We start from the raw sequence: 25,637 nt of genomic DNA, 5'->3' as shown, positions 1-25,637 counted from the left end.
ATTAAAGGACCCTCTCACTTCTGGTTTGGAACGGGTGGGATTAGCTCGAGAGAACTTCGGGCTTCAAACTCCTAAGTGGTGGTTAAGGATCTGTACCCAAGCAAGGGACCTGACAACTGATGTATGATGGGGGAGGCATGGATAAGGCTATTCTCAAGGTGATGCCACATGCACCCAACTCAGCCAACCCCTTAGAGACTGAAGAAGTGGTAAGTAGTGGACTTAGAAGCAGCCAGCTGTCACAAAATCTGATGTGCTGGCAGTAGTTGCAGGACCATCTTATGACACAGCACAAAGATGTAGTGCACCACAGTATGTCAAGAGCCCCCCATTGAGGCTGCCACCACACTTACTCTTGCAACTGAGGTAGCATTTACAAGGAGCACAAGATTGGTAGGAGATGCTGCACACCTTAAACTCTCACAGTAGTAGGGAAATAAACTGGTTGGACATTCTTTAGATTGCAGTGTGGAGATTTATTTACAGAAGGAACATACTAATGTAGTGGGTGAGGGGTTGATAGGCATGTGTAGTAACAGAGATATTGTTAATTGGGCAATGTTTGTTGTTGGTGGGACTGGTAGATTGTGCTCAAGACCATAGGACTGTTCATGGAAGGTCATAATTATAAGAGATAAGTAGAAGCCTTGTCAAACAACGATTGTTAAAACAGTGTCTCTGGCTGCACATCGCTATCAAACATTTGTTCTTCCTTCCTCCTCTTGTTGCTGCACGTCCTCCTCTGCTAAGGCTTCAGGCTGTGCCTTTTAGTGCATGGTTTAATCTTCCTGGATGGTGACATTATACAATGTACAGTGGGTGCAGATAATTTTGGATACCTTGGGATAGAGTTTCCGCTTTGGGCACAAGCGGGAAATTGTGCCCAAAATGTGCTCGAAATTGCGTTAGTTAGGTTACAGTCAAAGTTTCCGATAAAATGTATTTGCATAATCTCATGAAAACATAAAATCTTCCATGAACCAGTGCAATCAGGCAGCGTAATAGAACGTAATAGTTTTTTTTCTTTCCATTTAAAAGGTATTCCTTGAAGTAACCTGGAGCAATTTTATTAATACAGCTGAAAATTGGTTTATCACAAAAAATAAGCATTTTTAATAAGTGTCCAGTTCTCCACTGGTGAGTAACCTGATTTAAAATCACTGAAAATGACAAAAAAACTATACTGAACCATTTACTAATTTCATTGGTCAATTTCTTAATAAATTAAATATTTTTTGATATGTAAAAACTTTTAAACCAGCGTAAAAGATCACAGAAAACGTGAAAGTAAGTGATTTGGGGCATAACTCACTTACGTTTAAAATTCCCGATCTTTTGCGCTGGTTCAGCTGATTGCGCTGGAATCTGGGCACAAAATAAGGGGGGAAACTATCCCCTTGTTTAGACAATAAAGCAGAACCCTCCCTCCCACCCCCAAAGCCTGTTGAAACATTAGAATCTCTGGTTGAATATGTGGGTATGGCAGTCTAAAGGTAATGGTACTGGACTAACAACCGAGAGGTCATGAGTTTAAATCCAACCCTGATAAATTGTGAAATTGAATTTAATCTGGTAATTTGTGGGTTGGCACCAGATAAAATGATCATGAAAGCTGCTGTCCTTGTGGAAAATCATGCATAGAGGCTCGAAGAGATGGTATAAATCTGTAATAGTCTTTCATGCAGCATTGACCTCGAAGACAGATCTTTTCAGGCATCTCCATTTTATTCTGCCTCGGTCTGAAGACACAGCTCCTGGGATAAGGCTGAGTGGGCCTGAGGTTCAGTTGAAACTGCTTTTTTCCCCTTCGTATGAACTCTTCTTCGCCTTCCAAATCCTTTACCGCCATTGGGATGCCCAATGGAATTCCCATGCTGAACAATGTAGTTAGTGCTAAAGAAGTAGCTGCTTTATGCAACAGTGCTGTGGAAGTAGTTTTACAATGCAAAAAGGTAACAGCCAATACTAGCAGCATGTAATGTATCAAAGATAATGCTGATGTATCTATGTGAAAAGCACAAAAAACTTAAAATTCTGCACTAAACTGTCAATCACATCTTCAGGAATCAAATGTCTGAAGGCCAGAGCAGGAAACCCTAACAGCACCCGTTTTAAGTAGGTGAGCAGCATGAAAGAGGGAGCATGTTTTTTTAAAAAATGTTGATGTTGGCATGGGACCAATTTAAATATGGTTGACTAAAATCAAATGTATAATTAGGCACACACATGCTCTGTTGGGTCCTCTTCGAACATATTTAACCTATTGAATTGGGTGCTGAAACCTACTTGCTTAATTTAGTGATATGCACTCCTGGAATGTGAGAGTGTACTCCATCAATGCACCATTGCTGAATCAGCCATCATATACAGTAGGCATGCCTTGAATATAAAACTCATGCAAAAATCATAGGGCATGAAATTATTTACTTTTGGGGTACTTATGGGGCACTGTTTCAGTGCAACACCATTTTCAGTGGTAGATTCTGGGGTGGGACCCATTTAAGCCGGGGTTTCCACCGTGAACTGACAGCAATGACATTTCTGATTGGGCCTGAGGCCTCCCTGCAACCCACCTGCCGATTCTTCAGGCAGCTGCTTTATACATGTGTAATTGAGATGGGGGGGGGGGGGGAAGTCTGTGACATGCCAAAATCCTAGAAATTACACTCAATGCACGAGGGATACTTGTTGCCAGCATCAGCTGAGATTGGCAGAAGTGCTTTACTTTGGAGTCTGCAGCCTAAAGAAACACTCAAGGGACTGCTAGACATACAAAACGGTATTTAAAACATTTTTTTCTTGTATCTTGATAAAGCTGGACTTGTCTCTGGCAGCCTGTAAGACCACCAGGGTATTCTTGCCTCCACCCAAAGCAAGAGGTTCTGAATCCCAGATATGGGATTTCCAATGCATTCCCTTCTCTGCAGTTTTAATGGAGGAAGGGAAGGAGCGGTACTGGATGGAGGAAAGGATAGTGAGGTGGCTTATAAAGAGGGTGCAACCTACAATGTATTACCACCGCTTCTCTCTGCACCTCCCCCCACCCCCCCCAACACACAGAATTTACAATCCACACAGATCTTATGAAGATCTCAGTGAGGGGCTGTGTGTGAGAAAAGTGCACTTCACCAAAGAAACTGAGAACTGTGCCGGCTACTGAAATCCAATGGCCATGATCATCCGCCTGGACAGCTCTGCTTGTGGCTGTCAAAAGTGATGACTGCACACTGTTTATGCCAGCAGCTCATTTCAAACACCCATGGGGGATTTGTGTAAAACATTCAAAAGTATTGTCCAGGCATGTATTCATTAGAAAAATTGACACACTTTTCCAGTTGAACGTGACTGCAAGGGAGCAGTGCCAAAGAGCCATCCAGTTTCATCATATTGCTGGGTTCCCTAAGGTGCAGGATGCAAAAGATGGCACCCATATAGCATTGCGAGCTCCTACAGTTAAGGATTCAATTTTCTTAATAGAAAGTGGTGCCACTTGTTGAATGCCCAGATTATGTGTGACCAGATGCAAAGAATCCTCCCATGTTGATGGATTTGCTAATAATTGCCATGAGCTCTTCATCCTCAGGAATTCATAGAATGATACAGCACAGAAGGAGGCCATTCAGCCCATCATGCCTATGCCGGACTCTTTGAAAGAGCTATCCAATTAGTCCCACTCCCCTGCTCTTTCCCCGTAGCCCTGCAAATTTTTCCCCTTCAAGTATTTATCCAATTCCCTTTTGAAAATTATTATTGAATCTACTTCCACCACCCTTTCAGACAGTACATTCCAGATCATAACAACTTGTTGCGTAAAGTATTTTTATCTCATGTTGCCTCTGGTTCTTTTGCCAATTACCTTAAATCTGTGTCCTCTGGTTACCGGCCCCTCTGCCAATGGAAACAGTTTCTTCTTATTTAATCTATCAAAACCTTTCATGATTTTAAACACTTCTATCAAATCTCCCCTTAGCCTTCTCTGCTCTAAGGAGAACAATCCCAGCAACTTTAGTCTCTCTACATAACTGAAGTCCTGCATCCCTGGTACCATTCTAGTAAATCTCCTCTGCACTCTCAAGGCCTTGACATCCTTCCTAAAGTGTGGTACCCAGAATTGGCCACAGTACTCCAGCTGGGGCCTAACCAGTGTTTTATAAAAGTTTAGCATAACTTCCTTGCTTATGTACTCTATGCCTCAATTAATAAAGCCAAGGATCCAATATGCCTTTTTAAACAGCCTTCTCAACTTGCCCTGCCACCTTCAAAGACTTGTGTATGTACACCCCCAGGTCTCTCTGTTCCTGCAACCCCTTTAGAATTGTACCATTTAGTTTATGATTGCCTCTCCTCATTCTTCCTGCCAAAATGCATCATTTCATAATTCTCTGCGTTAAATTTCATTTGCCAAGTGTGTGCCCATTTCACCAGTCTGTTTATGCCCTCCTGAAGTCTGTTACTATCCTCCTTACTGTTTATTACATTTCCGAGTTTCGTGTCAGCTACCAACTTTGAAATTATGGCCTGTATACCTAAGTCCAGGTCATTAATGTACATCAAAAAGAGCAGTGGTTCCAACACCGACCACTAGGGGACACCACTGCAAACTTCCCTTTGAATTCTGTCCTCTGACTTTCTAAGGAGGATAGTCAAGTGAATGGATGGCTTGTGGATGACACAATGAATAATGACTTCTTGAAGAGCTGAATGTAGCACTCTTCAGCTGCTGTTCTGAGGCCGATGCCTTGACCAGAGCTGTCTGTGAGAGAATCATAGACGTCCTAAAGGAGTGTTTTTCCTGCCTTGATCGATCAAGAGGGGCTCTGCAATATGCTCCAGAGTGTGTATCCACCATAGTTGTAGCTTGATGTGCCCTAGACAATTTTGCATCAAAAAAGGCCTGGACATGGAGATCCCTGTGGGCATAGCCGTAGTAGCTTTGCAGGCAGACGAACGTGGAATGAAGCATCTGGAGGACTGACACTAGGAGGACTCCTTAGCAATGGCTGCAAGGGGCATTAGCACTCAACTTATCAATTAAGCATTCTCATCTGTGTAACAGTTTCCCTTTCGTTTCTACTGTCATTACTCCTTATCCCTTGCCTTCACATAAATTATAAATTCTTCAATTCAGTCACCGTCCTATAACATTGCATCACACCAGATCTCTTTAGCCTTCATGCCCATGCAAGTCTACGTAATATGAATGAAAAACACAAGTGCATTTTTCCTTTATGAATATAATAACTGAGAATGAGATAAGGACACATTTTTCTTTTATTACAAGAAACTCAAAAGTGAAGAGAAGCCATTTTATTTTTTCCTCATGCCATTCCCCTGGGTGTATAATTTGGCCTTTCTATCTGCCATTCTAGTGCTTCTCTTTGTGCAACCTGAGGGCCAGTATCATCAGAGGTGATTGGCTGTTTCTGGGGTAAAAGATGTTCATCGGATGAGGTGGTCATCCTCTCATGGGAGTTTGGTCCTGGGAGGGAGCTGCTGCTGGCTACATCTCTGGAGCTTGTGTTTGGGTAGCCTGATCTTGTCTCCAACACACCACTTGTATGGTGCTGAGGTAGGAGGCCAGATACCTGGCACATGCTGCTCTCCTGAGAAACGACAGCCTCGTGCAGGACTCCTCCAGTTGTTGCCATTGCATCTGTTTCATTGGTGGCTGTAATGAAACAAAATATTCCATAATGTTTCAGCAAATGAGGGCTAAAGTCACCTTTGTCAGTTGCTCCTCCTCCTGAGACCCTGGACGAAGGTGTAACGTTCCTCCTTTTCTGAAGAGCACCCAAAAGTTGTAGGTCCTACAACTCCTTCTGCTTGGCCTTACTGGGAAGGTGACACGTCCTCACCCACTCCACACTCCTCCAGCTTCTTTGTGCTCTGTGAATCATCCAGTGCCACATCCTCACTGACACGATCAATCTTTTTAAAAAAAAAAATTCTTGGGATGGGGCAACACTGGCAAATCAATTTTTATTTTCCATGCCTAGTTGCCTTGAGCGCACAATGAGTAATGTGGGCCTGGAGTCGCATGTAGGCCAGACTGGGTAGGGGTGGCAGATTCCCTTCCTTGATTAGTTAAACAGTTGGGTTTTTACAACAACAGCTACATGGCCCTACAGCTTTCATGGTCATTTTATCTGGTGCTAGCCCCCCAAATTATCTGATTAATTGAAGTTAATTTTACATTTTGCACAATGGGATTTGAACTGAGGACTTTGGGTTGCTAGTCCAGTATTGTAACCATTAGACTATTGTACCTGGGTGACTATATCTAAGTTGTTGTTTGGGAGTGAGAAAGCAAGTGCTGCAGAAGTGACATCAAAGGGGCTGTGGCTGAGGAACATGGGGCTCCAGAGACTAATGTGTAGACTTTTCATCAACATCTGTTCCTCACAATCATCCTCATTGTCATTGCCATCATAGACGAAGAAGAAATCTCTGACTTCATCCTTCTCAACATCACCAAAAAGAGTGTGAAGGCTGTGCATGGCTTCACAGGGATGCCATGACCATTGTCTGGGTCTACATCCATAAGCCTGCTGCCTTACTATCCTAGCAATCTGCCACAGCTACAGCAGAGTGCCTCACCAGCAACTCCATGGCCTTTTCATGGCATTGTGCACAAGTTTCTCCTATAACAAAGTTGAATGAATTGGGGGAAGGCTAACAATTGAGGGATGCTTCCAGGTGGCATAAGACAGCAGATGTAATAGATCTGCTGTTAAACTGGAGCAAGGGGTTTTAAGCTAATGCTTGCAAGTAATTGCTGTTGGGGAAGATGGTGGTCCATAGTGTAGGATCCAGAGTGAATCCCTTAACTGAAGTGCAGTGTGAAGGGTGATTTGTACAACTATTAATTTTAGAGGGTGTTGATACCCAAGGAAGAAAAGGCAAAGTGTGCTACTTTGCCTGTCCTCGCCAGGTCATTAAACTCCAGCACTGGTCTGTAGTTATAGAGTTGAGAAAAGTGGTGCCAGTCCCTCATACATGCTAGATTCTTGTCTGAGCTTTCTTCCCAGGGGCACGCAACAGTCTTTCTTTCCTTTGCATTTTAGCCAAGAACCTCTGGAGGTCAGTCTCATTGAAGTTTTGTGCTCTTTTCTGCCTTTTTTCAATGTCCTGCTCTCTTCTTTGGGTGTCTGCCAGGTTCTCCTCTTGAAGACATGGTCGAAAAGTGCCACAAAATCTCACATTGAGTCATCTATTAAACACACCTGCCAGTTACTTCAGTTTGGCAAAATAATCAGTACTTACCTGCTGTACCCCAATAGATGTTGCTGAAACCTTCAGCCATTCTAGGCCTTTTAAAGTCCTGCACCTGCAATTGCCATTGGTCCCAGCTCGATACAGGGGAGCTGCACTCATCTGATGCCAGTGGATATTTAAATGAGCTGACCCTACAATTTATGGCCTTGTATAATTATACCGTATTTAATTTTATTAACTTCAAGTAAGTTGTAGTCTACATGGATATATTGAAGAAATTGGGAGCCAGGGGATTAACAGGACATTCCAGAAACTGAAAGTACTGGATATGGGGAGGGAGATGCTTGTTCTGTTTGGGGCACTGAGCAGCATTGTGTGTATTGTTTTTTTTAAATAGATGTTAATTGATTGCCTACACTAAGAAAAAGGGGCGAGAGGCAGAAGTGATGTAAAAACATTTTTATTTAGCAAGTCATCAATAAAAGAAAGTAAATAACTTGTATATTTTTACACAGTAAAAAGGAAAGATACTTACATTTGTTTCTGAACGATGATATAATCTGAATAGCACAAGAGAAAGAAGTCCAAGTAAGAATCTGAAGTCGTAACCTCCATTGGGTCAGCCTCTTAAGTGTCATCAACTGTGATACTCAGTTCTCCTATCATTCTAGAAAAACTGGTCCTTGCAAAACTCCAAGGAACATTGATGGACATCCTTGAATTTCATGGAGACATTTTATTGGTTGTAGATCAGTGTTATCAACAGGTTAACTGTGGAGGCAGTTTTCCTGGTTAACTAAACCGAGCTTGTTGCACACTTGAAAATAGTGTAACTTTGCAGCTGGTGTAAAGCAAACTGCATGGCAACATTTACTTTACCTGTGACCTGAATCCACAGTTGTCTGTGGGTGGTTTGTGGGTCTACTTTTTTTTTTATTCGTTCATGGCATGTGGGTGTCACTGGCGAGGCCAGCATTTATTGCCCATCCCTAATTGCCCTTGAGAAGGTGGTGGTGAGCCGCCTTCTTGAACCGCTGCAGTCCGTGTGGTGAAGCTTCTCCCACAGTGCTGTTAGGAAGGGAGTTCCAGGATTTTGACCCAGCGACGATGAAGGAACAGCGATGTATTTCCAAGTCGGGATGGTGTGTGACTTGGAGGGGAACGTGCAGGTGGTATTGTTCTCATGTGCCTGCTGCCCTTGTCCTTCTAGGTGGTAGAGGTCACGGGTTTGGGAGGTGCTGTCGAAGAAGCCTTGGCGAGTTGCTGCAGTGCATCCTGTGGATGGTACACACTGCAGCCACAGTGAGCCGGTGGTGAAGGGAGTGAATGTTTAGGGTGGTGGATGGGGTGCCAATCAAGCGGGCTGCTTTGTCCTGGATGGTGTCGAGCTTCTTGAGCGTTGTTGGAGCGGCACTCATCCAGGCAAGTGGAGAGTATTCCATCACACTCCTGACTTGTGCCTTGTAGATGGTGGTAAGGCTTTGGGGAGTCAGGAGGTGAGTCACTCGCCACAGAATACCCAGCCTCTGACCTGCTCTTGTAGCCACAGTATTTATATAGCTGATCCAGTTCAGTTTCTGGTCAATGGTGACCCCCAGGATGTTGATGGTGAGGGATTCGGCGATGGCAATACTGTTGAATGTCAAGGGGAGGTGGTTGGACTCTCTCTTGTTGGAGATGGTCATTGCCTGGCACATGTCTGGTGCGATGTTGTCCAGGTCTTGCTGCATGCGGGCATGGACTGCTTCATTATCTGAGGGGCAGCGAATGGAACTGAACACAGCGCAATCATCAGCGAACATCCCCATTTCTGATCTTATGATGGAGGGAAGGTCATTGATGAAGCAGCTGAAGATGGTTGGGCCTAGGACACTGCCCTGAGGAACTCCTGCAGCAATATCCTGGGGCTGAGATGATTGGCCTCCAACAACCACTACCATCTTCCTTTGTGCTAGGTATGACACCAGCCACTGGAGAGTTTTCCCCCTGATTCCCATTGACTTCAATTTTACTAGGGCTCCTTGGTGCCACACTTGGTCAAATGCTGCCTTGATGTCAAGGGCGGTCACTCTCCCCTCACCTCTGGAGTTCAGCTCTTTTGTCCATGTTTGGACCAAGGCTGTAATGAGGTCTGGGGCCGAGTGGTCCTGGCGGAATCCAAACTGAGCATCGATGAGCAGGTTATTGGTGAGCAAGTGCCCCGTGATAGCATTGTTGACGATACCTTCCATCACTTTGCTGATGATTGAGAGTAGGCTGATGGAGCGGTAATTGGCCGGATTGGATTTGTCCTGCTTTTTGTGGACAGGACATACCTGGGCAATTTTCCATCTCCAACTACTGTGGCTGACGTGTCCCATCATCTTTTTACAGATTGATCCTTGCTTTAACTGTACATTTTTAGAGGTGGCCCTGTGAAGGTTGCAGCCCTAGATGTATTAAAATTGTCACATCTGTTCTTGGAATGCTGGCTCTAGAAAGCATTTAGATTTCTTCACTTTTCTTTGGACTACTCCTTCTCACATAAAAATCAAAATGGGTTTTATCCATTTAAAGAGTTATTCCTGTTTTAGAATGTGAAAATATGAATGTGGAAATTATATTTGACTTTTGGCAGGTTAACTGTGAAGCTATATTTTCTAAACTTTATTTCTATTCAGATTTATGATATGCAGAATCAGGAAGATAATGTGGATTGAAGTTTTTATAAAAATGCAATATTGCCACCAAAGTTAAGCTGGCCTTCTCTGGACACCTTCAGAATCTGTAACTAGTGAATAACATGTATTATAAGTAAATTAGCCTAGATCAGAAGTCAGTTTATTTGGCCTGGCCCCTTAAAATGTGGAAAATGTTGGACTACTTTTGTTTTGCTACTTTATGGTTTTTTTTTCTTTTGTTAAAGTACAGTTCCAATTTGCTGTTTCCTGCTCCTTTTTGTTGTAGCTACCTTTTTCAGATAAACACTTCATAACTATCAATATTTTCAACCTTTTTTTTGGCTGCGTTAGCCCAGGCTTTTCAATATGATGGGGGAGCTTACTTCAGAATCTTACAATGTTCTTTTTTATTCGTTCATGGGATGTGGGCTTCGTTGGCAAGGCCAGCATTTATTGCCCACCCCTAATTGCCCTTGGGAAGGTGGTGGTGGTGAGCCGCCTTCTTGAACCGCAGCAGTCCGTGTGGTGAAGGTTCTCCCACAGTGCTGTTAGGTAGGGTGTTCTGGGATTTTGACCCAGCGACCTATCTTTTGACAAACTTCTTCACCAAAATCTTTAATTCTCTTTCCCTGAAGTATGGCTCCCTAGTACCTTTTAATTGTGCTCCTCATTGTGCATCATTTCCTGCCAGTGGAAACTATTTCACATGTTAACAAAGGCAATTGGTTAATTTCAAATTGTTGCTATTGTGGTAAATTAACACAGCCTCATCTAAATGACAATCCAGATGTCTTAAATTATTGATGGTGGTGAATTATCAAGTGCAAATACAAATGACACTGAGCATTAGTGAGAAATATGCACAAATAGCACTTATTTACTGCTATTATATATCGACACCTGTTTGCTGTTGCCAATTATGAGTGATGATATTCTCCTGGTCACAACTGACGCACTTAGAACTCAGCTTTTTGGAAGGGGGAGAAGAGAAGTTAATTATAAATTGTAAAAAAAAATGAAATAATCTCCCTGGATGTAAAAAGTTGAATTTATTTCCCCGAGTGAATAACTGCATACAGATTTTAAAAAGTATGTGTAGTTTAGCATATCGGTTTACTTTCTAGAGTTGAACTTATAGCAGATTGTTTTCCTTTTTTGGCAGCAGTTTGAATTACTGTTAGTAACTTTTCAAAATTTCTCCTTCCCCCAGCCCTCCCCCCCCCCCCCCCCCCCCCACCCAATCCTTTCTCTTCCTTCCAATCTCCTTATTGACACTTTCTCTGCATAACCAATGACTGTAGTTTTGCATTGTATGGCATAAACTGAGATGAGAGCTGCGAACTCCCATGGCATCCATTGCTGTAATCAGGACTTAAACAAATTTAATTGGTACTGTCTTGCATCTGCAGGTGATAATGTTCTATTTTGTTTTCATCTTGATGGCAACATCTGACAGAAAATTCAACTGTAAACAGGTAAGTCAGAAATCCAAACTTAGGATCCAAAATAAAGTAATGTTTACAGTTTTGATTGCCTTGTTTTCAAAGTATGAAGTGATGCTAACTAACTTCCAAAGCAGATTGCATACAGACAAGATTCGGAATCCTGCAAATTTTACCTATCGTCAACAGAACCATGTTTGAAGTTAAGGAGATTCTTACGTAGGTTCTGCAAAGACTAGCTTCAGAATTGTATTACTAGTTCAGTTTTAGTACTTCATAAGAATTTGAGATTTGCGGTGCTACAGATGGTGGTTAACTATGACATTGCTCTTAAAGCTTCTGTTACAGCTTGTTGAGGTTCACTGATGCAGAGAAAAAAACTTGTGGTCAATCCATCTGCCTGCTTTGGATCCATACAGCAGTATACCTTTTGTTACTCACTTGGTGTTAATTCTGCAGTCCTGTATAACATCTTTTTTTTCATTTGTATGCTATCTTACATTTACTGCCAGAGTAAATTTACTTTGTTAGCATATCCACAACTAATTAGAATAAAGGTACTATTTTTCAGAAGTGGTAACTTTGTGACATTTAGTTCCTGTCTTAACATTAATATGAATGTTTCACACACATCTGTTTGCAAGACTTGATTTGAAAGACATCTTCTTGAAGTTGCAGTGGAGCTTGTTTCCATCAGCACAATGCAGTCCTCTAGATTTGCTAAACGCTGTGTAACTGCATGATTGCAAAAATACAGAAAGTGCACGAGAGACGCTTGTCAGGATCATTTTAATCTATTTCACTGCTGTCATTGACTGAGGCTGAGCAACAGTACCATTAACTGACTCGCATCATAGGGAGCTAAAGGTGAGATAATTTCAGCCAGACTCCTTGTATTTTAGTTACTTATCATTTGTAGTGGAAATAGCCGATTAGGTGAATAAATAGCTATACAGTATTTAAGTATGAAAATTATAGGTCAATAGGTCCAACATGTGGATGGGGAAGGCCAGATGATTGCTTTCTTAACTGTCGTGAAATATCATCCCATTTTTGAACTTAAGTATTTTTAAAGTATCCTTATGCATGAAGAACAATGAAAGGGACATTGTTTCATTTAGTGAAGACCGTAGACTTACACCTAGGAACAAAATGAATTTATTATGTAGCATGTTTCTTGTAATTTACAATCATAATGAGTGTCTTGAATGTGTATTTAAGAATGTCCTGCATAATTTCAACAGCAGCAGAGAATTTCTAAATTTTTCTGATGCTAGCATCAATTATATTCAGTTACTAGATGGTCAGTCCTTTGGTGCCCAAGTTTTTATTTTCCCTGGCATAGCAATCATACCAATATACCAATTTTTTTTTTAGATGAATTTTACCTAACTTTGTGGTTAACTTCTACCATTGAGCAAGTTTGAGGTAGCCACTTACACTCTTGAGGAAAAAAGAATAGCAAGGTTATTTTCAAAAGAAATGATTCAAAATCATGTACAGACTGCAGAAAGAAAAATACATTGTTGTGCTTAAAAATGTTGCCTAAAATATGAAAATGTTCTTTAGGTCGGAAAGAATTACAGGGCTAGATTTTCCTCATTGGTGGATTTACTGCACTGGAACAGTTCTTAAACCCCTGATGTTATACTGCTGAGAAGCTACCAATTTTCCTCATTGTACATATTACATTCATTACATATTCATGGTGGACTATAGGCACCGTTAATGTGCTCTATCAGCAGCTTGGCTCAGGGTGAGGAAGAAAAATCCAGTGCTGCTGCAGCAGCTGAACCGAAAAGACAGCCATTTTGTAGCCATTTAGTTCAATGCAATGTCTTAGGCTGGTGCTTCATCATGGCACCAAGTCCACAGTTTTAAAGGATTCTTTAGTTGAGGTGTTACTGTCTGTAATCTGGCAAAAGAGGATCTAGCTTTTAGGCATTGTGGGAAGGAGGCCCATGAAGGACATGATCCTCAATGGATTCTCTGAAAGGAAGTGGCCTTGGCAGTGTGCCACCTAACCCCTTTTAAGGAGTGCCTTCTGAACCTGGATTTCATTCCATATGATAGCATGAGTGTACCTTTACATGCTCTACTTTCTTCTGAAAGGGAAAATGGCCCACAACCAAACACAGGGATGTACCACCTCAATCCCCCAAAGCTCATAGTGCAAATCATCATTAAACCATCTCAGAAATCTTCTGCCCCTGTTGGAGAAGTAGGAGGCTAAGATTGAAAAGGCACACAAGAGTGGGAACCACATTGGCCTTGAACAGTAAGAAGATGGTAAGATTTGTTGTCAATGAGATGTTTTTAATGTGCAGAATGATTTGGGGCAAGGTCAGGAAATATCTGTGCAAAGACTCTTCCATCACCATCCCTGGGTATGTCCTGTCCCACCGGCAGGACAGACCCACCAGAGGTGGCGGTACAGTGATATACAGTCAGGAGGGAGTGGCCCTGGGAGTCCTCAACATTGACTCTGGTCCCCATGAAATCTCATGGCATCAGGTCAAACATGGGCAAGGAAACCTCCTGCTGATTACCAACTACCGTCCTCCCTCAGCTGATGAATCAGTCCTCCTCCATGTTGAGCACCACTTGGAGGAAGCACTGAGGGTAGCAAGGGCACAAAATGTACTCTGGGTGGGGGACTTCAATGTCCATCACCAAGAGTGGCTCGGTAGCACCACTACTGACCGAGCTGGCCGAGTCCTGAAGGACATAGCTGCTAGACTGGGCCTGCGGCAGGTGGTGAGCGAACCAACACGAGGGAAAAACTTACTTGACCTCATCCTCACCAATCTACCTGTCGCAAATGCATCTGTCCATGACAGTATTGGTAGGAGTGACCACCGCACAGTCCTCGTGGAGATGAAGTCCCGTCTTCGCACTGAGGACACCATCCAACGTGTTGTGTGGCACTACCACCGTGCTAAATGGGATAGATTCAGAACGGATCTAGCAGCTCAAAATTGGGCATCCATGAGGCGCTGTGGGCCATCAGCAGCAGCAGAATTGTATTCCACCACAATCTGTAACCTCATGGCCCGGCATATTCCTCACTCTACCATTACCAACAAGCCAGGGGATCAACCCTGGTTCAATGAGGAGTGTAGAAGAGCATGCCAGGAGCAGCACCAGGCGTACCTAAAAATGAGGTACCAACCTGGTGAAGCTACAACTCAGGACTACATGCATGCTAAACAGCGGAAGCAACATGCTATAGACAGAGCTAAGCGATTCCACAACCAACGGATCAGATCAAAGCTCTGCAGTCCTGCCACATCCAGTCGTGAATGGTGGTGGACAATTAAACAACTAATGGGAGGAGGAGGCTGTGCAAACATCCCCATTCTCAATGATGGCGGAGTCCAGCACGTGAGTGCAAAAGACAAGGCTGAAGCGTTTGCAACCATCTTCAGCCAGAAGTGCAGAGTGGATGATCCATCTCAGCCTCCTCCCAATATCCCCACCATCACGGAAGCCAGTCTTCGGCCAATTTGATTCACTCCACGTGATATCAAGAAAGGGCTGAGTGCACTGGATACAGCAAAGGCTATGGGCCCCGACAACATCCCAGCTGTAGTGCTGAAGCCTTGTGCTCCAGAACTAGCTACGCCTCCAGCCAAGCTGTTCCAGTACAGCTACAACACTGGCATCTACCTGACAATGTGGAAAATTGCCCAGGTATGTCCTGTCCACAAAAAGCAGGACAAATCCAATCCGGCCAATTACCACCCCATCAGTCTACTCTCAATCATCAGCAAAGTGATGGAAGGTGTCGTCGACAGTGCTATCAAGCGGCACTTACTCACCAATAACCTGCTCACCGATGCTCAGTTTGGGTTCCGCCAGGACCACTCGGCTCCAGACCTCATTACAGCCTTGGTCCAAACATGGACAAAAGAGCTGAATTCCAGAGGTGAGGTGAGAGTGACCGCCCTTGACATCAAGGCAGCATTTGACCGAGTGTGGCACCAAGGAGCCCTAGTAAAATTGAAGTCAATGGGAATCAGGGGGAAAACTCTCCAGTGGCTGGAGTCATACCTAGCACAAAGGAAGATGGTAGTGGTTGTTGGAGGCCAATCATCTCAGCCCCAGGGCATTGCTGCAGGAGTTCCTCAGGGCAGTGTCCTAGGCCCAACCATCTTCAGCTGCTTCATCAATGACCTTCCCTCCATCATAAGGTCAGAAATGGGGATGTTCGCTGATGACTGCACAGTGTTCAGTTCCATTCGCAACCCCTCAGATAATGAAGCAGTCCGAGCCCGCATGCAGCAAGACCTGGACAACATCCAGGCTTGGGCTCATAAGTGGCAAGTAATATTTGCGCCAGATCAGTGCCAGGCAATGACCATCTCCAACAAGAGAGAGTCTAACCACCTCCCCTTGACATTCAACGGCATTACCATCGCCGAATCCCCCACCATCAACATCCTGGGGGTCACCATTGACCAGAAACTGAACTGGACCAGCCATATAAATACTGTGGCTGCGAGAGCAGGTCAGAGGCTGGGTATTCTGCGGCGAGTGACTCACCTCCTGACTCCCCAAAGCCTTTCCACCATCTACAAGGCACAAGTCAGGAGTGTGATGGAATACTCTCCACTTGCCTGGATGAGTGCAGCTCCAACAACACTCAAGAAGCTCGACACCATCCAAGATAAAGCAGCCCGCTTGATTGGCACCCCATCCACCACCCTAAACATTCACTCCCTTCACCACCGGCGCACAGTGGCTGCAGTGTGTACCATCCACAGGATGCACTGCAGCAGCTCGCCAAGGCTTCTTCGACAGCACCTCCCAAACCCGCGACCTCTACCACCTAGAAGGACAAGAGCAGCAGGCGCATGGGAACAACACCACCTGCACGTTCCCCTCCAAGTCACACACCATCCCGACTTGGAAATATATCGCCGTTCCTTCATTGTCCCTGGGTCAAAATCCTGGAACTCCCTTCCTAACAGCACTGTGGGAGAACCGTCACCACACGGAATGCAGCGGTTCAAGAAGGTGGCTCACCACCACCTTCTCGAGGGCAATTAGGGATGGGCAATAAATGCTGGCCTCGCCAGCGACGCCCACATCCCGTGAACGAATAAAAAACGAATAAAAAAAAAGGAATGGCAGGATGATCTTCAATTGGGATTCAAAACTGGGGAAGAGAGCTCAATGTCAGAAAATTACTGAGTTGAGTTTGTTGCCATAATCCCCATGTTGGCACCAGTCTCCCTACTTTATCTCCAACCACCTCAATGGCCTCTCTCCCCAATATTTGTACGGCTTCTTTCTCAGGTAGGGTAGCAGGATGGATATTAGGGGGTTATCCTGTGTGTTTCCTCTCTTTCTCTTGTTATAGGCCATCTTCTTCTGCAACTGGAAGAAGTGTTATGATACAATCCAGTGATACTCAAGTTTCAGCATGCAACCCACAGTAGGTATGATAACCATCATAAAACTACATTATGTGCAACATCTCAGGACTGCTTGACACTCAAATTCAATTCCATCACTGTTGAGGTTAATCACTACTCAATGCACTGTATGGAACGTTATGTAGAAGTTAGGAATTCCTTCCAGGAGGAAAATAAGTACCTGGCACCTCCTGCCAGTTAATCATGGAACAGCATTATAGCCACTTGTCTCCAAAACTGTCCTGTAAATCTTGTTTGAGGCTAAGTGCCTACTCTTGTGTGCCTTGTGCTAAGTGATCTGCAAGGAGTAATGATGTACCCCTTTTTAAATACAAAGGGGTACAAGAATGCTTTCAGATCAATCATGAGTTCCTTGGGAACCATATGCAAATCAAAGTATAAAGTCCGAATAAGTGACTTAAAAATAAGCATAAAACAACAACCTTTTAAAATCATGTAGCGCTTGCATTTATGATGTCAAACTAAAATACTACTTGGAAACTAAAGTTTCACTAAAATCAATTGCCTTCCAAGAGTATCTTTTCAAAGTACTATCATGTCTGTATCAGAACACAGACATACAGTCTGGACATTACTGTGATCTTTTTTCAGAATTCAAATGACCCTGCAGGCAACTGACAACTGCTGGATCTTGTGGAATGTGCTCTCTGAACTGTGCAAAAGCCTTCAGCTTGGAGTGCATTGCTGCAAACAAAAACTGCCAAGTGCAATTATTTCTCCAGTTTAATGTTACAAAAGTGTTGGTTTTTTCCTCATGGTTTCAGAAACAGTGATTTTGCCATTAAGAGTGGAAAAAAAATCGTTTGCAGTCTTTTAACGGATAATAACTAAAGACAGGTATTCTGAATACTATTTCAATTTCACAAAGGCAGATAAAAGTAGAAAGTGCAGTTAATACAGGGAATGGAGAAGAACTGAACAAATGGTAACCAATAACAGCAATGAAGTGGAAAGATGCATTGATCACACAACATAATCTTAATCTTATAATAAATAAAATGAGGTAAGCAAAATGCAAAATGTTTTGACATTCCCGAGCAATGGAATTAGTTTTTTTCCATTCTGAAACTCATCACTCATCTTAGGGCAAAAATGTTTCAGTATATTGATTTGGACAAAGCAGACCCCTGAGTGCTCTTTTCCCCCCCACTGCCCACCCAAATCAAAAACATCCATTTGTATTAAGGTGCAGAGGTGCTAGGATAATTATCCTATGTTTGTAATTACTTGATGGAGAAATTGATCGCTTTTAAAATCATAAGTCTGTTACTTTTCAATATTTATACATAAGATATGGCTGGTCACTTTAAATGTTATTTACTGCAACTGGTGGTTGAACTGAATATACACGCAGTCACTTGTAGGTGACAATCCATAACCCTTGCTGTCATGAATAATGACCCCACTAAGAGTTGCAACAACAGCAGCTGAAGAGCGCTACCAATGAGGCCAGTGCCTTGACCAGAGTTGTCACTGAGAGAACCATAGGGGTTCTAAAGGAGTACTTTTGCTGCCTTGATAGATTAGGAGAAAGTCTACAAAAAGCTGCAGAGTGTGCATCCATCATAATTGTAGCTTGCTGTGCCTGTACAATTTTGCCATTCAAAGAGGCCTAAATGTGGAGATTCCTGGGAAAGTCGCCTTAGCTGCTTTAGAGGCTGAAGAACATGGAGTAAAGCATCAGGCGAACTGTCACTTGGAGGACTGTCACTAGGAGGACTCCTTAGCTTGTACCTTTTTTCCATCACATCCACCACAGCAATGAGGGTAGCACCGAATGAGGAAAAGGTGGAAGATGATCAGGAGGAGGAGAAACAACAACAACAACAACTTCTATTTATGTAGCGCCTTAAAACGTCCCAAAGCACTTCACAGAAGCGTAATCAGATGAGGATAGTGACACTGAACCAAAGAAGGAGGCATTAGGACAGGTGATCAAAAGCTTGGTCAAAGAGTTAGGTATTAAAGAGTGTCTTCAAGGAGAAGAGAAAGGTGGAGAGGTATAGGGAGGGGATTCCAGAGCTTAGGGCCTAGAGAGTTGAAGGCCAATGGTGGGGTGAAGGAATTCGGGGAGGAATGCAGAATTCTCCAAGGGTTTTAGAGCTGGAGGAGGTTACAGAAATAAGGGGGGTATGAGGCCAGGGAGGGATTTGAATACAAGGATGAAAGTTTTAAAATCGAGGCATTTGGGGACTGGGGGCCATTGTAGGTCAGCAAGCACAGGGGTCCTGGGTGAACGGGACTTGGTACAAGTTAGGATACCAGCAGCAGAGTTTTAGGTGCGCTCAAGTTTATGGAGGGTGGGAGGCTGACCAGTAGAGCATTGGAATAGTCAAGCCGAGGATAAGGGTTTCAGCAGCAGATGAGCTGAGGCAGGGGCAGAGACGGGTGATGTTATGGAGGTGGAAGTAGGCGGTCTTGGTGATGGAGCGGATGTGTGGTCGGAAGCTCACCTCAGGGTCAAATAGGATGCCAAGGTTACTAATGGTCTAGTTCAGCCTTAGACAGTGGCCAGGGAGAGAGATGGAGTTGGTGTCTAGGGAACCGAGCTAGTGGTGGGGACTGAAGACAATGGCTTTGGTCTTCCCAGTATTTAATTGGAGGAAATTTTTGCTCATCCAGTACGGGATGTCGGACAAGCAGTGTGACAAATCAGACAGTGGAGGGATCGAAGGAGATGGTGGTGCGATAGAGCTGGGTGTCGTCAGCGTACATGTGGAACCTGATGTTGTTTTTGGATGATGTCGCCAAGGGGCAGCGTGTAGTTGAGAAATAGGAGCAGGCCAAGGATAAATCCTTGGGGGACTCCAGAGGTAACGAAGCAGGAGTCAAGGAAAGCATGGATGAGGGTTTCAGCAGCAGATGAACTGAGGCAGGGGTGGGAATGGGCTCCAAAAACTGATGAAAAATAAGAATTTTACAGAACTTATAGTGTACTCATGTACCTGCTGAGAACCAATGTCATAATTACTGTTTGGTGAAAATAAAAGATGCATATAAAGAGGTGGCTAGTAAACCTCCCCTATATTACATGCAGAGATTGATTGATTGATTGGATTTGTATAATTGTGGTATGTGACGGAACAAATTTATTTATCTCCCTGTGATTGGTAAGGGGAAAACTATTTATTTTTTCAGGAACCAATCAAAAAAATTCTTACAAACTTCTTTCCAAGTCCGTCCAGAAATTTTCATCCATACCTCACTTCCAAATCCCAGTACCCCCCCTTGCAACAGTGTAACCTCTGACTCACCATGTTTGCCACTGGAGCTGTGTGAGCTTGCTTCTGTTCATCACAGTTCAGATTTCACACTTTGGCTGTCACACTTTTCAGTATGAACATTTTGCAACACACTTGCATCTGATAGGCTGAAAATTCATATTCATAAAACAGTGACAAATCACAACTCAACAGGTAGAGATCATACTTATTGGATGTGGGCAAAGTGAATTCATAAACTTCCAATGAACACAAAAGATGCATGAAAATAATGAGCAGGCAGCAAAAGCTACCCATTAAAAACGGTAAACAATGAAATTGCAGCAAATATTTTTTTTGAAAATTCTTTTGGCTGCCATCTTGAACTCTTGCTAGCTGGGAAACTCAATACTGGAAATAATGTTGTAATATAATAGACATAAAATTACAAAATTTCCAAGGACTTGATTAAACTACCTGTGCAAAACCATTTCCTGTGTTCAAAATGTGTCTAGCAATGTTTTCTATCATAGGTTTTTGCTTTCCTAAGAAGCCTAGGGCTTGAGTTCATGGGGGTTCCCAAAGTTGTCAGTCAGTGAAGAAACTGACCATTACAGCATGCTATAATTTCCAGCATGCATCTATGTCTACAACTCCCAAGATTTTGCTATGATTGACCGCAAAACTGACTCTTCACAGAGCACACCAGGTCTTGCTGTTTGTAATCCCTACCACTCCTCTGTGTTGATGGAAAACTATTGAGAATGAAAACACTCCAGGGACACCATTTTCAGGAGCAATTAAAGTAACCAGAATTTGGTTTTTTTTTGGTATAAGACATCAAAACAAGATATCGCATCAATTCTTCCAACTTTTTCTACGGGAACTTTTCTGGGGGAAAGAAACGTGAAATACTATTTTCAACAACAACTTGTATTTATATAGTGCTTTTTAATGTAGACACCCCACGAAAGCACTTTACAGAGGAAGAAATGAATAGATGCCAAGACCTAGTAGGGGTGTTAGTTAAGGTGACTGAAAGATTGATTTTGAGAAGGCTTCTAAAATCAGAGATAGAGGTGGAGAGGTACAAGGGAAGGTATTCTAGAGAATAGCTCCAAGGAGGCCAGAGACAGAGGATTGGAGGACACAAGAATATGCTAGACTGGTGGAGTTTGTAGAGCCTGAATGCAGCAAGCCTGTGGGAGGATTTATAGATAAGAACTATAAATTTGATGTGCTGGGGGAAAAGACGCTATTGTAAGTTAGGGCAGATAGGTAAGCAAGTGGGATTTTCTGTGGGACAGAATATGAGTGGCAGCTTTGGACGAGTTAGGGTTTGTGGACAGTTGAGGTCAGGAAGCCAGTAAGAGAGAAATCAATTGTAGAGGTTATGAAAGCATGGATAAAGGTTTTGGAAGAAGTCAGTGGATGGGGAGGTGAGTTAGGGTACAGAGGCAGGCAATATTGCAAAGGTGGATTTAAGTAGTTGTGATGGATTGGATATGGGTTTTGAAACTCAACTCCAGGTTAAATAGGAAGGCCAAGTTTGCATGCAGCCTGGTTCAATCTGAGTGAGCAGCCAGTGAGCGAATGGAGTCAGTGGCAAGGAAGCAAATATATTGCTTGAAGCTGAAAAAAATGACTTGGGTCTCTCTGATATTGGAGCAGGATCACAGAGAAGAGGTGGTGGAGAGGGATTTGAATGCCATGGAGGGATTGATGTGGACCAGCGTGGGTATTGTACCCTAGTTACAGAGTTGTTGACTTTGGGGCAGTGTGTGAGCAGGGCACAAGCTGGACTATATGGATTTGAACAGGAGTTTGGGAGTGATGGGCATAGAACTAGGAGGCAACAATGCAGTCAGTAATCTCGGAAAGGAAAGTGAGATTAGGAATGGGTGGTCGTTGCAGAGGAAGGATAGGTTAAGGCATAGGCTTTTTTGAGCGGGGAAATGATGGTGCCAGTTTTGAAAGGAAAAAGGACAGTACTTGAGCAAAGGTAGACACTTCTGATGTTGGCATGCAGGAGGACGAGGAAAGGTAGTTGAGTATGCAGAAATTAAGTGGAGAGTGGATCAAGGGAATAAAAGTTGAATCGCTTGGAAGAAATGAGTTGGACAAGGGCAGGGGAAAGATGGGGGAGGAGTTGCAAAATGATAGGAGGTTGGGAGAGGCTGGAGTTTGGTTGGGGACAGGGACTAGGCAGCAGTTGAAGCAGCTGAATGGATAGTCTCAATCTTGATGTTAGAAGTAAGCATGGAGGAAGCAGAAACAGGAGATTTCAGGAGGTGGTTTGTCATGGAGAAAAGGCATTGTGTTCTCCATGCCTTCCAGGATGATCCTGGAATAATAGGAGAGAGAAAAGTATGGTAATGTTCAACATGGCATTGACCTTCAGGTTTTAGTGTGCAAATGTGGGAACTGTACCTGGGAGCGTTGCAGAGAAGAGTGAGTTGGTGGGTTTGCAGGATGTGTGAACTTACCCTATAAATTGCTAAACTGTGTTTGAAATTGAACTTTGAAAATAATATTATACATTTTGAACTATAGGGTAGATTTTAAAAAAAAATTTATGCTCTGAGTGGAGAGCTTCATATGCCAGAAATGCGTTTCAGCAATTTGAATGCAGTGCTCCGTGTACCACGGGAATGGAAAATTCTGCAGGGCGCCAAACCTTTATACAGGAATTTCTGAAATGTGCTCACAATGTGCAAAGTTCTGCGCCAGGAGCACAAATTTGTCAATCTGCCCATGTGTAATTGATGTAATTGAAAATTAATATATATTACTTAAACATTACCAAAAGGGCCAACATTGTTTCTTTACATTGTAGGAGGATTGCAAAAAACGCAATTATTTTACCTTGATGGTGATTGATCAAGGTTACTAGGATTACAATGGCGTAATATCAAGATCATTGTAATAAAAAAAAGAGTATCTTATTATGGGTTTTACATATCACTAGTGTATTTAAATAGATATAATTGTTTTCAACATTTTAATTGAATAGGACATGAAGGAAAACCATATATGTTTCTTTTGTATAATTCACCAATAGGAATCTGGATCAGTATTAGATTTTTTTTTGTTATTTTTCGATTTATTTATTTTTAAGTTTTTGTGTTAATTTTGTTTTGATGCCAGCGTCTTACAGCTGAGTTATGTGTTAGATATGTCACCTGTGTATATAGAAGTCACTCCTGTCTTTTTGAGCAATGCGTGGTTTGTAAATTGCCATACAAATTTGAATGAGATTGCATGATTTATACAGTATTATTTGAAGCTAGTGAGGACTATTGTCAGAAAACCCCAGATCTCATTACTGGTTCTTTTCAACTGACAAGTAGACTGTAAGCATGTTTTCAAGTGGCTTTGCACAATGCAAGAAATGAGTGAGCTAAAGGGAACCCAGTAGGTTTTGTTACATGCAGTGTGATGGCTTTAGATGTGTCAGTTATTCCGCTGTGTGCATATATATGAACACAAAAATATGTTTAAAGCTTTGCTTTTGTAATTGGCTACATCACAAACATTTTCTCTTTTGGCCCATTAAAGGGTACTGTTTTGTGACATTGATGGCAGGATATAGTTGCCTTCACTTATTGCCTAGAATTAGCATACTATACAATGGCCAACATTTCCCCCACCAATGTACAATAGTGAGATCTGATTAAAATAATCCTCTCTTCCATGTTTATTCTGTATCTCTGTTTCAATCTTACTTGCATTTAGATCCCTGCAACTGTTTCATATGAACGTATCTTACTCATTGCATCATTTTTGTAGCCACAATTAAATATTAGATACTGGAATTTATTTAGGTAAGCACAGTATGTGAGAGGAAAAAATCTATTTATCTGCTTATAGTGGATAAGGAAAATATTATTCATTTATTTCCCAAGAACCAATCAAAAAACATTTACATCACTGTCTCTGGGGAGATTACTTTTAAACTCCTTTCCAAATTCATTCTTTAGAGATGTTCACTCCATCCCCACTTTTGCAACTCAGCAGCTCCCCTTGGAACAACAAAATCTCTGACTCACTGTAAACAGCATGGAGCTGATATTAAGGTGCTCTTTTGGGCGGCAATGGGGGCAGTAGCAGCCCAAAAATTGTAGTGCTATATTTGCTGGCCATTCCCACTCTTTTTCTGCCCACTGCCATTTTCCTGAAGGCCTCTGCATGGGCAGCCTAAGCGCCCACCTGGATCAGATGAGAGCCTCATTCCAATATGCTAAAAAGGGTGCTAGGATGTACAAAGGACCCCAATCCATTTTTAGGCATCAATGGGTGGAGCATGCGCCACAGAATGCTCTGATCATTAGTGCCCGGTGTTGAGCCGTCTAACCAGCAGTTCTTAATAGGACTGCTGCAGGCTGCTCAGAGAAAGGTAAGTTTTTGGGGTTTTTAAAGATTTCTGAGGGAATAAGAGGGGCATGAATGTTTTTCCGGCCCGCTGCTAGTGCGTCTGTGTTTTCCTCTTCCACCCAGGGGAAAAAAAGTTCCAGCTCTGATCCACAGTGGAGTCATCAGAATTTCTGCCCCTCCCTGACTGGCGAGCTGCCTGGTGAACATCAGAGCACTGGGATTATGGAAATGAGGCCCGTCCCTATGTTGGGGGTAATTTTAGCTTTCGGCTATGATGTAAAACAGGCAGCTCATCTGATAGCACCTGATTCACATCATCGCCGAAAATTAAAATGACCCCACTTGTGTGCAGCCCATAGGAAGTTAGAGGATCTTCTGTTTAAGAGGTCAGGAATATTATAACATGTGGAACACATTGTAACATTCTGCTGCTAAAGTGTAGCTATATGTTCCTTTTAAGGCTACAAAGTCTGATTTGTGTTAAGTGAACAGTGGCTCAGTTGTGGAAATATTGAAACTCCAGTATGTACTGTTATCGAGAATTTGTGCATTACAAATGTGTGGCTTTGCTTCTTTATGCTTTTTACCAAGTACAACACATTGAACAGTGTGTGACATAGAAAGTGTGATAATAGGAAGTGCACACATATGTAAACTTTTTCTATTAGCAGATCTCCTGTGGCGCTGCTCCTGGTCAGAGACTCTGCTATTTTAGAACCGCAGGAACATTCTACCATGTAAAATACAATGGGGTAGATTTTCATCTTTCCACCTGGGTGTAAAACTGGCATTGTGAATCATTCACCCATTGTAGAAACTGAACAATTTTTATTTCTGTTGATTTCAATGAATGGCTGATCTGCAACACCGTTTTCCGCCTGTGCGGCAAGTTGAAAATCTGCTTCAATTGTATATTTTTTCTGCTACAAGAGTTTGTGTATGTTCCTTTTAAGGTCACAAAGTGCAAGTGATGTTAAGTAAACACTGGGTGAGTTAACAGAGATCAATTAAGCAACTGAGCTCATCTTTGCTCCACTATTCCTGAAGAGCTCCTTTGTTTCTTTATATTTTTCTTTGAAGTGTCACAAATTTGTATGTCACACTTGAAGTGTGAAAGACAGCAAATGCATGTTATACATACCATTTTTATAATAATACATGCACACAGTATGAGTTTAACTAGCTCAGACCATTAATTTTTTTTATTTTTAAGGTGGATGGAGCAAAATGTCATTTGAACAAGTTCCATTATCCAGTGACAGTAATTCCATAACTAGAAGTTGTTCCTGTCTTGTACACTGATTT

General features: G+C 42.7%; 1 protein-coding gene across 3 annotated transcripts in view; it reads left to right on the top strand.

Moving 5' to 3' along the window:
• The window catches only part of foxp2 (forkhead box P2), a 561,942-nt gene that overhangs the window by 59,587 nt on the left and 476,718 nt on the right, over nucleotides 1-25,637 (top strand). The window lies entirely within an intron of this gene.

The sequence above is a fragment of the Heptranchias perlo genome, chromosome 18 (genome assembly GCF_035084215.1).
Source record: "Heptranchias perlo isolate sHepPer1 chromosome 18, sHepPer1.hap1, whole genome shotgun sequence".
Taxonomy (NCBI): Eukaryota; Metazoa; Chordata; class Chondrichthyes; order Hexanchiformes; family Hexanchidae; genus Heptranchias; species Heptranchias perlo.
This window is presented reverse-complemented; position numbering and strand designations above follow the sequence as displayed.